Genomic DNA, 12,539 nt, shown 5'->3' on the forward strand with positions numbered 1-12,539 from the left:
TACTAAGGCATTTACTTGCTTCTCTCAATTGACATTCTACCTCCACCTCCACTACTCCCTTTCCTGCCACATTCATACCCAAGTATGTAAAACTGTCCACCTCCAGTTTCTCTCCCTTAATGTTCACTTCCAGTCTGCTGCCACTTTCTTCCCTTGTACATCTCATCACTTTAATTTTACCCACATTTATCTTCAACTTCCTTGTTTCACACACCTTCCCAAACTCTGTCACTAGCTTCCCTCCTCTGGTCCTGCTACAAGCACAGTGTCATCTGCAAACAACATCTGGCTTATCTCCCACTTTTCTCCATTTTCTTTAACCATTTTCAATCCCTGACCCACTACCATTGCATTTACCTCTCACACCACCCCATCCATGTATAAATTAAACAGCCAGGGTGACATAATGCATCCCTGACAAAATCCCACCTTTACCTCAAACCACTCCTTCTCTCCATTTCTAATCCTGACACACACTCTACTACTCTTGTAAAATCTCTTGACAGATCCTAGAAGCTTTCCTCCTATCCCATATATCTGCAATACCTCCCACAGTACCTTCCTGTCTACCCTGTCATAAGTCTTTTCCATATCCATTAAAGCCCAGAAAATCCTTACCTTTCCCTATAGCTTTCTCACATATCTGTCTTACCACAAAAATCTGATCTACAGAACCCCTGCCTGTCCTAAACCCACACTGTTCCTCATGAATTACTCCCTCTTTTGTTCTCCATAAGCCTTCCCAACTACACTTAACAAACTGATCCCTCTGAAACTACTGCACTCACACTTATCCCCTTTTCCCTTGTAAAGTGGAACTATACAGGCATTCCCCCAGTCCTCTGGCACTCTACCCTCTCTTAAACAAACATTAAATAACCTCACCAGCCAGTCCACCATCACTGTACTGCCTTTTTTCAGACATTCTGCATAACATCCATCCACACCAAGTACCTTACCTGCTGTCATCATCTTAACTGTCTTCACTTCATCTTTCCTCATTTCTCCTCCATCTTCCTCACTCATCACTTTCATTTTCTTAGCACTTCCCACTGCAACTATCTTTCCTTCCCTATCCTCCTTCACATTTAGCAACTTCCTAAAATACTGTGCCCATCTTCCTCTTACTGCCTTCTCTTCCATTATCATCTCTCCATCTGCACCTTTTACCATTTCATCTCTACTTGATTTGCCTCCTCTTCCTCTTTTCTCTCCAAAACATTTTTCTATTACTTTCAAAATTTTCTGTTGTACTCTTACACCATTTCACATCCGCTCTCCTCTTTGCCTCCTTTATCTTATGCTTTACTTCTCTTTTCTTCGTACCTCTCATAAGATTCCCTTGTCCTATTTTGTATCCAATCTGTGAAAGCTCACTTCTCTTCTACAACCTTCTTCATTTCCTCATTCCACCACTCACTACCCTTCCTTCTATTTCTTCCTGTTGTCCTTGTTCCACACACCATCCTTGCACACCTTGTGACTCCCGCCTTGAACCATCCCCATTCCTCCTCCACTCCTAGTTCTACTCTATCCTTCACTTCCTCTCACTCCTCTCTCAGCTTCTTCTTGTACTCCTTCTCATTTCTTTCTCATTTAAGCACTCACTCTAAGCACCTCCCTACCTTTTGCCCTTTTCCTCTTTCTCCATCTATCCTCCACTCTCAACTTACCTTCCACCAGAAAATGATCTGATATTGCCCCACTCTCTCCCTTTAGAACATGTACATCCTTAACTCTTCCTACTGTACTATTTACCACTACATAGTCCATTAACGCTCTATCTACCACCCTTCCATCCACCACCCTCTCCCATATGTACTTATGCTTAACTTTCTTCCCTAAACACTGTATTTGCTATCATCAGTTCTGGTTCTTGACACATCACCATCAACTCTCCAGTAGTTTCTGGACACAGATACCGACCTATAATTTAGTGGTTGTTTATTTCCAAATTTATGAATTGGCACCATATTTGTCCTTTTTCAATCAGGCAGCACAATGCCTCATTCAGTGAACATGTAATAAGACTGAATTTTGTTTGCTAGTAGTTCCCTACATCCTTTAACTTCTTCATCACAAGTCAAATTCTCATGTGCAGCATCAGCTGCCATATGCACAATTCATCACACTACTTGCATTGTAAAATATAGTCACTGCTGTATTACTCATTCCCTTTTACTCAGAGTAATGATAAACACAGAAAATGTGATGAAACCAGTTCACAGAATCTGGGGGTAACTCTTGTACAAATACAAAGAAATATATAATCAAGATGCCGATGCCAGCATCCTTGTTTACCCATTTGCACCTCATGATGCCTACATAGGCACCATCATACAAAAGTGGTTAAGTACCCAGTTTGAGATCCCATCAGGTTCTGAAGCTTTTGTTACATCCAATAATCCCAGGAGATTGAGCACTTCCCTCACTTCCACATTAATATTTTCTAGACCTGGATTTTTGCTACCCTTGCTTTCCTCCAAAAAAGTGCTCTCTTTTGTGAAGATCGATTGGAAAAATTCATTCATTACTTCTGCCAAAGTTGACGCTTCTTCAAAGATCTCACCACCCACAAATAACTTGGTGATTACTTTCCTGTCGTAATTTACCATTTATAAACCTGTAAAACATTTTCCATTCATCTTTGCATCTATCTACAGCATCTCTTTCAAAATTGCTTTCCTCCTCCCCACAAATTCTTGTATAGTCATTCCTAGCTTGTTTGTAAGCTTCTTTTGTTTTATTTCTTCTTCTCTTCCTCCATTTCCCCCATGCCACATCCCCTGGCCTTTTTTGTAATTGCCTAATTCAACTAATTGTAGTATACAGGAAAGATAGTAATGCTCATTGGGTCCTGTCTCCTATTCTCTAATTTTCTAACCCACCTAGACTCAAATTCGTGTACAGTTCCTATTTAATCTATATCTTTGATTTCCAATTATCATATCTAAATTTTAACTTATCTATTGTTTGAGCTTGGGCTATATCACCTAAGTAAAAAAAGGATATCAGGACAATATGAAATTGGTGCAAAGGAAGTAAAGAAAGTGGGATCTGAAAAAGACCTAGGAGTAATCATCACAAAGGACATGCCCCTGTTAAATAGATAAACAAAATTATCGGGAAAACCTACAACTTGCTAAGATCAATATAGTTTTTACTTACTTGGATGAAAAAATGGTAAAGAAAATACTAGTCACACTGATAAGGCCAAAATTGGAGTATGCAGCGACACTATGGTCACCCAGTACCAAAAAGAATATAAGGAAAATTGAGAGAATCCAGAGAGCAACTATGAAGATGGCCCCAACACTATCAAAACTGTCATATGAAGAGAGATTGTCAAAACTAGAATTGCTGACTCTGGAACAAAGGAGAGAAAGAGGTGACTTGGGATAAAAGAAATACAAGGGGACATGGGAAGAAGCTCAAAAAGGATAGTTATAGAAGAGACGTGAAAAAGAACAGCTTTGCCCACAGAGTGGTGGATGTATGGAACAAACTAGATGAAACAATAGTGTGTGCAAAAACCATACATGAACTTAAGAGCAAATTAGACATGGCGAGATATAGAGATGGGACACCAAGAGTGTAGCTCCCCTTCCTGTAAGATACAACTAGGTAAATACATATTTATGGATCTATATGGAAAACTGTTTTTCACATCCTTGAGACATGTGGTCTATCTTAATTTACTTCCATGACCTCTTAAAACCCTCCCATGTTTAATCAGGAAATCTCTTCTGACAATTCAATTTATCTCCTTTAGTGAAATGAATACTGTAATCATATCACCTCTTTCTCTTTGATCTTTCAAAGTTGGCAGATCCAGTACATTTAGTCTCTCCTTGTATGGTTTATCTGCCAGGCTGGGACCAGTTTGGTTGCTGCTTTATGTATTCTCTCAATCTTGCTTATATCCTTCACTCTGTGTAGGAACCATCCTACTGATGCATATTCCAGTCTTGGACATATCACGGTTTCAATGAGTTTTTTCATCATCCCTTCATCCATATAATGGAACACCACTTTAATCTTCTGCAGTAGTCCATATGTCTCTCCCACAATCCTATTGATATATCTGGTGACAGGTTGTCTTTTATCAACACTCCCAAGCCTTTCTCCTCTTTTGCATTTGTAATGGGTTTACATCCCAAGGAAAAGTTTAACCCCTTCACTCCGGGCCAAAATCTCGCGGGGCAGCATTAGTTGCCAGACGTGCGATGTTGTGTCATAATACTCGCATTATAGAAAATAAAGTTACCACTGTATTACTCATTCTCTTTCACCCGTGAATTTTGATAACCATAGAAAATATGATGAAGCCAGTTTACAGAGTATGGGGGTCATGCAGGTACGACTACAATATGTAGGCGTCATCGTATTGAAGGGGTTAAGGATGGCCTTGTGCTGCTTTTTCCCATTTCCAGTACATAGTATTTTTTTGTATTGAACTTTATTTCCCATTCTTAGCTCCATGCAAAAATAGTATCTAGATCTTTTTGCAGTAGTCTACCATCCTCATTTTTCAGTCTTATGATTTTTGCGTCATCTGTGAATATGTTGGCATAGCTTGTTGTTTCTTCCATCATGTCATTGATATAGACAAGAAATATTATTGGAAGAAGCACTGAACCTTGTATCTTATGCGAAGGGAAGCTATACTCTTGGTGTCCCATTTTTGTATCTTGCAGTGTCTGGTTTGCTCTTAAATTCTTGTATAGTTTGTGCACACACTATTTCATCCAGTTTGTTTCAGAGATCCACCACTCTGTGTGGAAAACCCCTACTGGCTTTAAAGGGCACTGAAGGTGGTGTAAGCTGGCCACTGGTACCAGCATGTTGCTGCTGCAGGACAGCATACACTTGGCGAGCCCTTGAACAGATCATTTCCTCACTCAAGCTGTCACTCTTACGCTGCTTCTCCCGTATCCACACAAGCAATAACTTTTCCACCTCCTCCAACAATGCTGGCCTCTTATGTGAGCTCACATACCTTATACCCTTAGACACATTAGCTGACAGAATTTTATCTTTATTTAAAGGAATGGTTCTTATTGTTGACTCAGGCATACCAAACTCTCTCACCAGCTTATACACACATAAACCTTGAGCAGCTTTGGCAATCACTTCCCTCTTTTTCTCAATGGTGATGCTGGTTTTCTTACGAGCACCAGCGTCAGTAGGACTTCTCACCTGTTTTGGGGGTATTTTAAAGGAACAAACAGTACAATACCAAGGGGTAGGCACCGAAAGAAGTACCAGTCATGCACACAACAAAAAAGATGGCAGGAGGAGACACAACACAACGCGTGAATGGTGACATCAGCAAGATGGTGGTGCGGGATTTCATTTCTGTGCAGTAATGGACACCAATGTGTCAGTGTAACTAAAAATTTTCCACGTAAATAGCAACAAGATTTTCCCCATAATCTGACCGCATACATAGAATTTCGTATACATAAGGGCAACCATAAATAGAGGTACCACTGTATATAAAACTTAAACCTACTCTTGGAGAAAGATAAGCTGAGATACAGAGTAGACCGTATGTTTCGACCTCTAGCTGTGGTTGAAATATATGGTCTACTCTGTATCTCAGCTTATCTTTCTCTGAGAATGGGTTTAAGTTTTATTTTACTCATGTGTTACGACATCTACAATACTTGATATGTGTCAATCAATCAATCAATCAAATCAGCCATCCTGTGTCCACTGCTGAACAAAGGCCTCCTTCATAACATTTCATGATTCACACAACTGCACCATCCTCTGCCATGTCACTCCTGCAAAATTTTCTATCTTGTCTCTCCACCTTCTGTCTGGTCTCCCTCTTCCATTCTTCCTATCATGTGGCGTCCACTCAGTAACACACTTGCTCCATTGCTCATCAGTCGTTCACACTAACTTACCTGCCCAATTCCACTTCCTCTCTTTTACTGCCTCCACAGTATCTTTCACTCTGTTCTGCTCTCTCACCCAGCTTGCTCTCTTTCGGTCTCTCAGTGTTATTCCCATCATTGATCTCTCCATTCTCCTCTGTGCAGTCCTTAGCTTTGTTTCCATTGCCTTTGTTAGTTTCCAAGTCTCACACCCATAGATTATTGCTGGCAGAATGCATTGATTATAAACTTTATGTTTCAAACATAAAGGTAGAGAGCCTCTCAGGATTTTATTATACTTACCAAACATGTTCCAACCAATTGTAATACATCTTTTTTTAGCATTATCATGATCTTTCATCACTTTCACCATTTGCCCAAAATAATTGTACTCCTCAACTTCTTCAAGACTCTCACCATCAATTACAATCTCTTTACTTTGAACTTTCGAGTTCAACATTACTTTGATTTTACTCTTATTCATTTTTAAACCTACTTTGAGACTTTCCTTTTTCGGCTCACTCAGCATATCTTGCAAGTCTTCTGCTCTTTCTGAAATAAGAATAATGTCATCCGCAAATCTTAGGTTGTTCAGATATTCCCCATTAACCTTTAAACCTTTCTTTTCCCAACTCACCCTTCTGAAAATCTTTTCCAAGTAAGCTGTAAATAATTTGAGCGAAATTGTATTACCTTGTCATATTCCTTTCTCGATACTGATCTTTTCTGTATCTGTATGTAGTCGAATTATAGCGGTACCTTTCGCATAAATCTTTTCTAAAACCCTTACGATCTATTCGTTTGTGCTTTGCTTGCGTAGCGAGTTTAGTATTGCTATTTGTTCTACCGAGTCAAAGGCCTTCTTGTAATCTACAAAAGCTAAACAGAGAGGTATATTGTATTCTGTCGTTTTCTCGATTAGTTGGTTTATCACCTGCAAATGGTCTAGAGTCGAATATCCGCTCCTAAAGCCTGCCTGTTCTCTCAATTGGTTTCCATCTAAAACTTTACTTAGTTTATTTGTAAGGATCTTGGAGAATATTTTATATACATTTGATAGCAAGCTAATCGGTCAGTAGTTACAAAGGTCCTTCTGGTCTCCTTTTTTATGAAGCAAAATCACTATAGTATTGCACCATGCATCAGGAATGCTTTCTTGATGAAAAAAGCACTGGGTGTACAACTGAGCTAATTTAATATGAACTAATTTACTTGCATCTTTCAACAGATCTTTGATATACCATCTTCCCCAGTTGCTTTTCCTCATTTCATAGTTTTTAGAGCAAATTCTACTTCTTTTGTAATCTCTAGTACACTACTAATGTCTACACATGAATTTACTGACTCAGCTATGGTCTTCGATGAGTAAAGCTCTTGGTAAAATTCTTCTAATCTTTTTACCATTCTGTCCCTGCATTTAACCCCTTCCATACGGTGCCGCATACGTAGGCGGCATGAGGAGCAAGTGGATATGCGAGGCTGCCATATCGGCATCTTGATTATATTTATTGTAGTTGCCTCTGCGTAATGACATACTCTCTAAGCTGTCTTCATCACATTTTCTATGGTTATCAAAATTCACGGGTGAAAGAGAGAACGATCGATATAAGCAGTGACTATATTTTATGATGCGAGTATTATTACGACACATCGTACGTCTGGCAGCTAATGCTGCCCGCGAGATTTTGGCCCGTACTGAAGAGGTTAATGATTTCTCCATTTCTATCTTTCAAACATATAATTTGTTGTCTTCCTAAAGCATGTCTGTGCTCGGTCCCTTTAATACTTTTACCTTTCTGAATAGCTCCCTCTACTTCATCCATGTTTCTCTTTCTTTTCTGAAATCACTGCCTTTTGTTGATAAGCTTGTTTAGTTCTACTCTTTCTATTTTGTCTCTCCTGCTTTTAATCTGCATGGTCCTTCTTTTAACCCCTTCCATACGGTGCCGCACAAGTAGGCGTCATGGGGAGTGAGTGTATTTGCGAGGCTGCCATATCGGCGTCTTGATTATATTTATTGTAGTCGCCCCTCCATAATGACATTCTTTCTAATTCTTTTGTAATCGCATTTTCTATGGTTATCAAAATTCACGGGTGAAGAGAGAACGATCGATATAAGCGGTGACTATATTTTATGATGCGAGTATTATTACGACACGTCGTACGGCTGGCATTGGCTGCTGCCACCGAGATCTAAGTCCATGACGCCTACGTGTGCGGCACCGTATGGAAGGGGTTAATTAGGTCATTTGTAGCTTTGGAACATTTCTTTTCTCTAATATTTTTTGTACTTCCTACTTTCTCTGCCGATTCCCTAATGATATTCACTAAATTCAAATTAATATCTTCCACGGTGTCCTTGTTAGTTCATAGAGCTTCAAATCTATTTTTAATTTCTAACTGAAATTTCTTACTATCATCCTTAACCTTTGCTCTGAAATTGAATTTAGCTGTGCAACCTACCATTCTATGGTCACTATCTATGTTGACTTTATTTATGACCATAACATTGCTAACGCTTTTGCTCTCATCTCCTAATATGAAGTTTATTTTGTTCTTTGTTGTTCCATTTGGACTTCTCCACATCCATTTATGACCAACACGCTTTTGGAAGAAAGAGTTCATTATCCTCATGTTGTAGTTCTCTGCAAAATTGACTAACATCTCACCTTTGTCATTTCTTTCACCTACTCCAAACTTCCCATTGCATGTCTCATCTCCCATCTCCGCTTTAGCATTAAAGTCTCCTATTACCAACATGTACTTACTTTTTTCTTGATCTATTACCGGACTTAAATCATCATAGAAGGGCTCAGTTTCATCATCTGAACTCTGTGAAGTTGGTGCATAAACCTGAAATATTTTTAAAATATATCTTTTACACAACTTAATCACAATCCAAGCTACCCTGTCTGACAAAATACTGAATTTGACTACGTTACCAGCAACCTCTTGTTTTATCCAGAATCCTACTCCACTAGATCTTTCTTTGTCCTTACCTCTATAGTAGAACAGGTGGTGACCATCTTGTAATTATATCAGCTTTTCTTCCACTCTTCGGACTTTGCTCAATCGTACGATGTCCCACTTGATGTTGTCTAGTTCTTCCATTAAACTCTCCAGCCTGTGGTCTTCTGAGAGACTTCTTATGTTGTAAGTATAGATCTTCATTTTCTTCATGTTGTTTAATGTCCAAGGCTTGGATGTGCTTGGACAGTGGTTACTAACATTCGGTGGCACACTGCCCATAAGCACATGAGGCAATGCGGTTGGACCTTTAGGAGACAATGACCCAACAGGAATGCCCGGTTTTCTTTTGGTTGTGCTGTTTATGTTTGCTATGAATTTTTTTTTTTGGCAGTAATCTCACCTCTGTGCCAACTGGTTTCTGGTGAGATATTTCTCTGGTGTCACCTTATTCATTATATTTGGTGAAGCCCTATATATCTATAGGGTGCCCAATGGTCCACGCCACCATTACAATGGTACCCCATATATCTATGAGGAATTTCGCCATCAGGGATGTGCCAGTTAGCAGTGAGTCTTGCGACTGTGCATGTGAATTGCTCTTTGTCTGATCTTTCTTACAAAACCTGTTTGATATGGGTGACCCTGAAGAGATTTTATCTCTATAGACTTAGCTTTTGTAGTCATTAAGATTCTCAAGCCTATCCACCATGTCAAAGTGTCAACTATCAGATGGTTGATATGTGTATTTACCTAGTTGTATTTTACGGGAAGGGGAGCTATGCTCGTTGTGTCCCGTCTTTATATCTCATTTTATCTAGACTATTTTTAAATTCATGTATTGTTTGTGCAAACACCACTTTCTCATCTAACTTGTTCCAAATATCTATTACTCTGTGAGGAAAGCTATTCCTTTTCAGATCTCTTCTATAGCTGTCTTTCTTGATTTTCTTTCCTTGTCCTCTTGTATTTCTTTCATTCCATTTTATTAGATCCTCTCTATCAATAATTTCTATGCCTTTCATGATTCTGTAAATAGTTATCAAATCTCCTCTCTTCTCTGCTCTAGTGTCTGTAGCTCAAGTTTTGCTAGTCTCTGTTCATATGATAGTTTTGAGAATGTTGGTGCCAATTTTGTAATTGCTCTTTGTATTCTTTCAAGTTTTGTTATACATTTTTTTGTATTTGGTGACCACATCGTTGCTGCATATTCCAATCTTGGTCTTATCAAAGTGATTAATATTTTCTTCACCATTTCTTCATCCAGGTATGTAAATGCCACTTTGATTGTTCTTATGAAATTATAAATTTCTCCAAAAATTTTGTTTATATGTTTCTCAGGTGACATATTATTCATAATAATGACTCCCAGGTCCTTCTCATTTTCTACTTTTTTTTTTATTCCTTCTCCCAATTTATATGCTCCTGTTATTCTTTTTTTGCTTTTTCCAAATTCCATTATACTACACTTCTTAATATTGAACTCCATCTCCCACTTCCTACTCCATTGCCATACTTTATTTAGATCACTCTGTAGTGACTCACAATCTTCTTCCGTGTTCACTTTTTTTTAACAGTTTTGCGTCATCTGCAAAGAAGCTCATGTAACTGTCAATTTCTTTATCCATATCATTAATATATATATAGCAAACATTATTGGGGCCAAAACTGTTCCTTGGGGAACACCGCTTATTACTTCATCTTATCACTACTCTCATTTTTCTTTCTTGCAAAAAGTCTTCCATCCATTTAAGCAGTTTGCCCTGTATTCCTCCTTCAGTTTCTAATTTCTTAACCACTTCACTATGGGACTTAAATCTCGCGGGCAGCAGCCAATGCCAGCCGTATGACGTGTCGTAATAATACTCGCATCATAAAATATAGTCACCGCTTATATCGATCGTTCTCTCTTTCACCCGTGAATTTTGAAAACCACAGAGAATGGGATTAAGAGCAGATTAGGGAGAATGTAAAAAACACAGGGGCGACTACAATAAATATAATCAAGATGCCGATATGGCAGCGTCGTGAATCCACTTGCTCCTCATGACGCCTTGGATTTAACACTTTGTTTTTTTTCTAAATACTTTACCCATCTACTTTTGATAATTCTTTCACATATTTTTGCTATTGTACTTGTTAGAGAGACTGGTCTATAGTTTGTAGGGTCCTCTTTATTTCTTCCTTTGTATATAGGTACTATATTTGCTCTTTTCCAATCTTTTGGAAATTTTCCTTCTGTCAAGGAACTTTTTATTATGCTATGTATTTTGTCTGCCAGTTCATTCTTGCATTCTTTCAAAATCCAGTTTGCTATTTCATTTGGTCCATGCAATTTTCAGACATCAAGATTACGCAAGTGTTTCATTATTTTGTTCTTTGTTACTTCTATTTCTTTCATAGGGGGGACTTCTTCTTCCCATTCGATCTCTCCAGGTTGTATGTTCTCCCTTGTAAACACCGATTTAAAATGCTTGTTCATAATTTCTGCCATTTGTATTTCCTCTGTGTATTCAACTCCTCCTTGTCGTAATTTCTCTAATTCTTGTTTGTTTTTCAGTTTATTGTTTACAAATCTGTAAAATAGTTTTGGTTGATCTTTACATTTTTCTATGACATCTTTTTCATATTTTCTTTTTTTGTCTCTGCACACTAGTACATATTGATTTCTATAACTAGTATATATTTTCCATTTTTCAGGTCTTTTGTCTTCCATTTGGTCCAAGCTTTATCTCTTTTGTCTTTCAACTCCTTACAACTTTTGTTGTACCAGCACTTTACATATTCTTTTTCTTGTTTTTGTCTTGGGACATATTTTTCCACTCTTTTTTTTTTTTTTTATAAATTTTTGTCAAAATATTCCATTTCTCTTCTACTGTTGTATCTTCTTTGTGTATTCTTTCCCATTTTCCATTTTGAATTTTTTTTCTTATTTTATCAAAATTTGTTTTTTCATACATCAATCTTCCTTTTCTATATTGCTAATTTCTTTTCATGTATTTTTCCTCATTTAGTTCTAGTTCTATCAATATGTGGTCACTTTTACTTATTGGTGCCTGGTATTCTATCTTTTCCACTATTTCAGGTTCTGATGTGATTATTAGGTCTAGTCTCGATGGTTCTTCTTCATTTCTATACCTAGTGTTCTCTTGAATCCATTGTGTCATTGTGTGGTCAATAATCATCTCAAGTAGAACATTTCCCCATGAGTCTTCTCCACCCTTTACTGTCATCTCTTCCCAGCAGTCTTCTTTGCAATTAAAGTCACCCATCATAACTATTCTTCCTCCATCTTCCATTATCTTGTTTAATGTTATTCTTGTGTCTTCTAACATACTTTTATTTTCACTCTCTTCACACAAGGCTGTTTTTGGGGGCACATAGTTTATTACAAACTTTCTTCTCTTCTTATCTCTGTCCTCTACTTCTATCATAATCATTTCTACTCTATTCTTTCCATATGTGACACTCTTCACGTTTATATCCTTCTTAGTCAGGAACATAACTCCACCCCCTTGTTTTATCTCTCTGTTTCTAATCCAATAATTATATGCATTGTGTCCTATGCTGTTGTGTGGTAGTGGACCTTTTAATTTTGTCTCTACAATTCCCATTATGTCCGGTTCTTTTTCCTTCAGATACTCATTCAGTTCATTCAGTCCTGTTATTAATCCATCTATATTTGTG

Source organism: Oratosquilla oratoria, chromosome 27, assembly GCF_046742065.1.
Source record: "Oratosquilla oratoria isolate Oo_2021 chromosome 27, ASM4674206v1, whole genome shotgun sequence".
NCBI lineage: Eukaryota > Metazoa > Arthropoda > Malacostraca > Stomatopoda > Squillidae > Oratosquilla > Oratosquilla oratoria.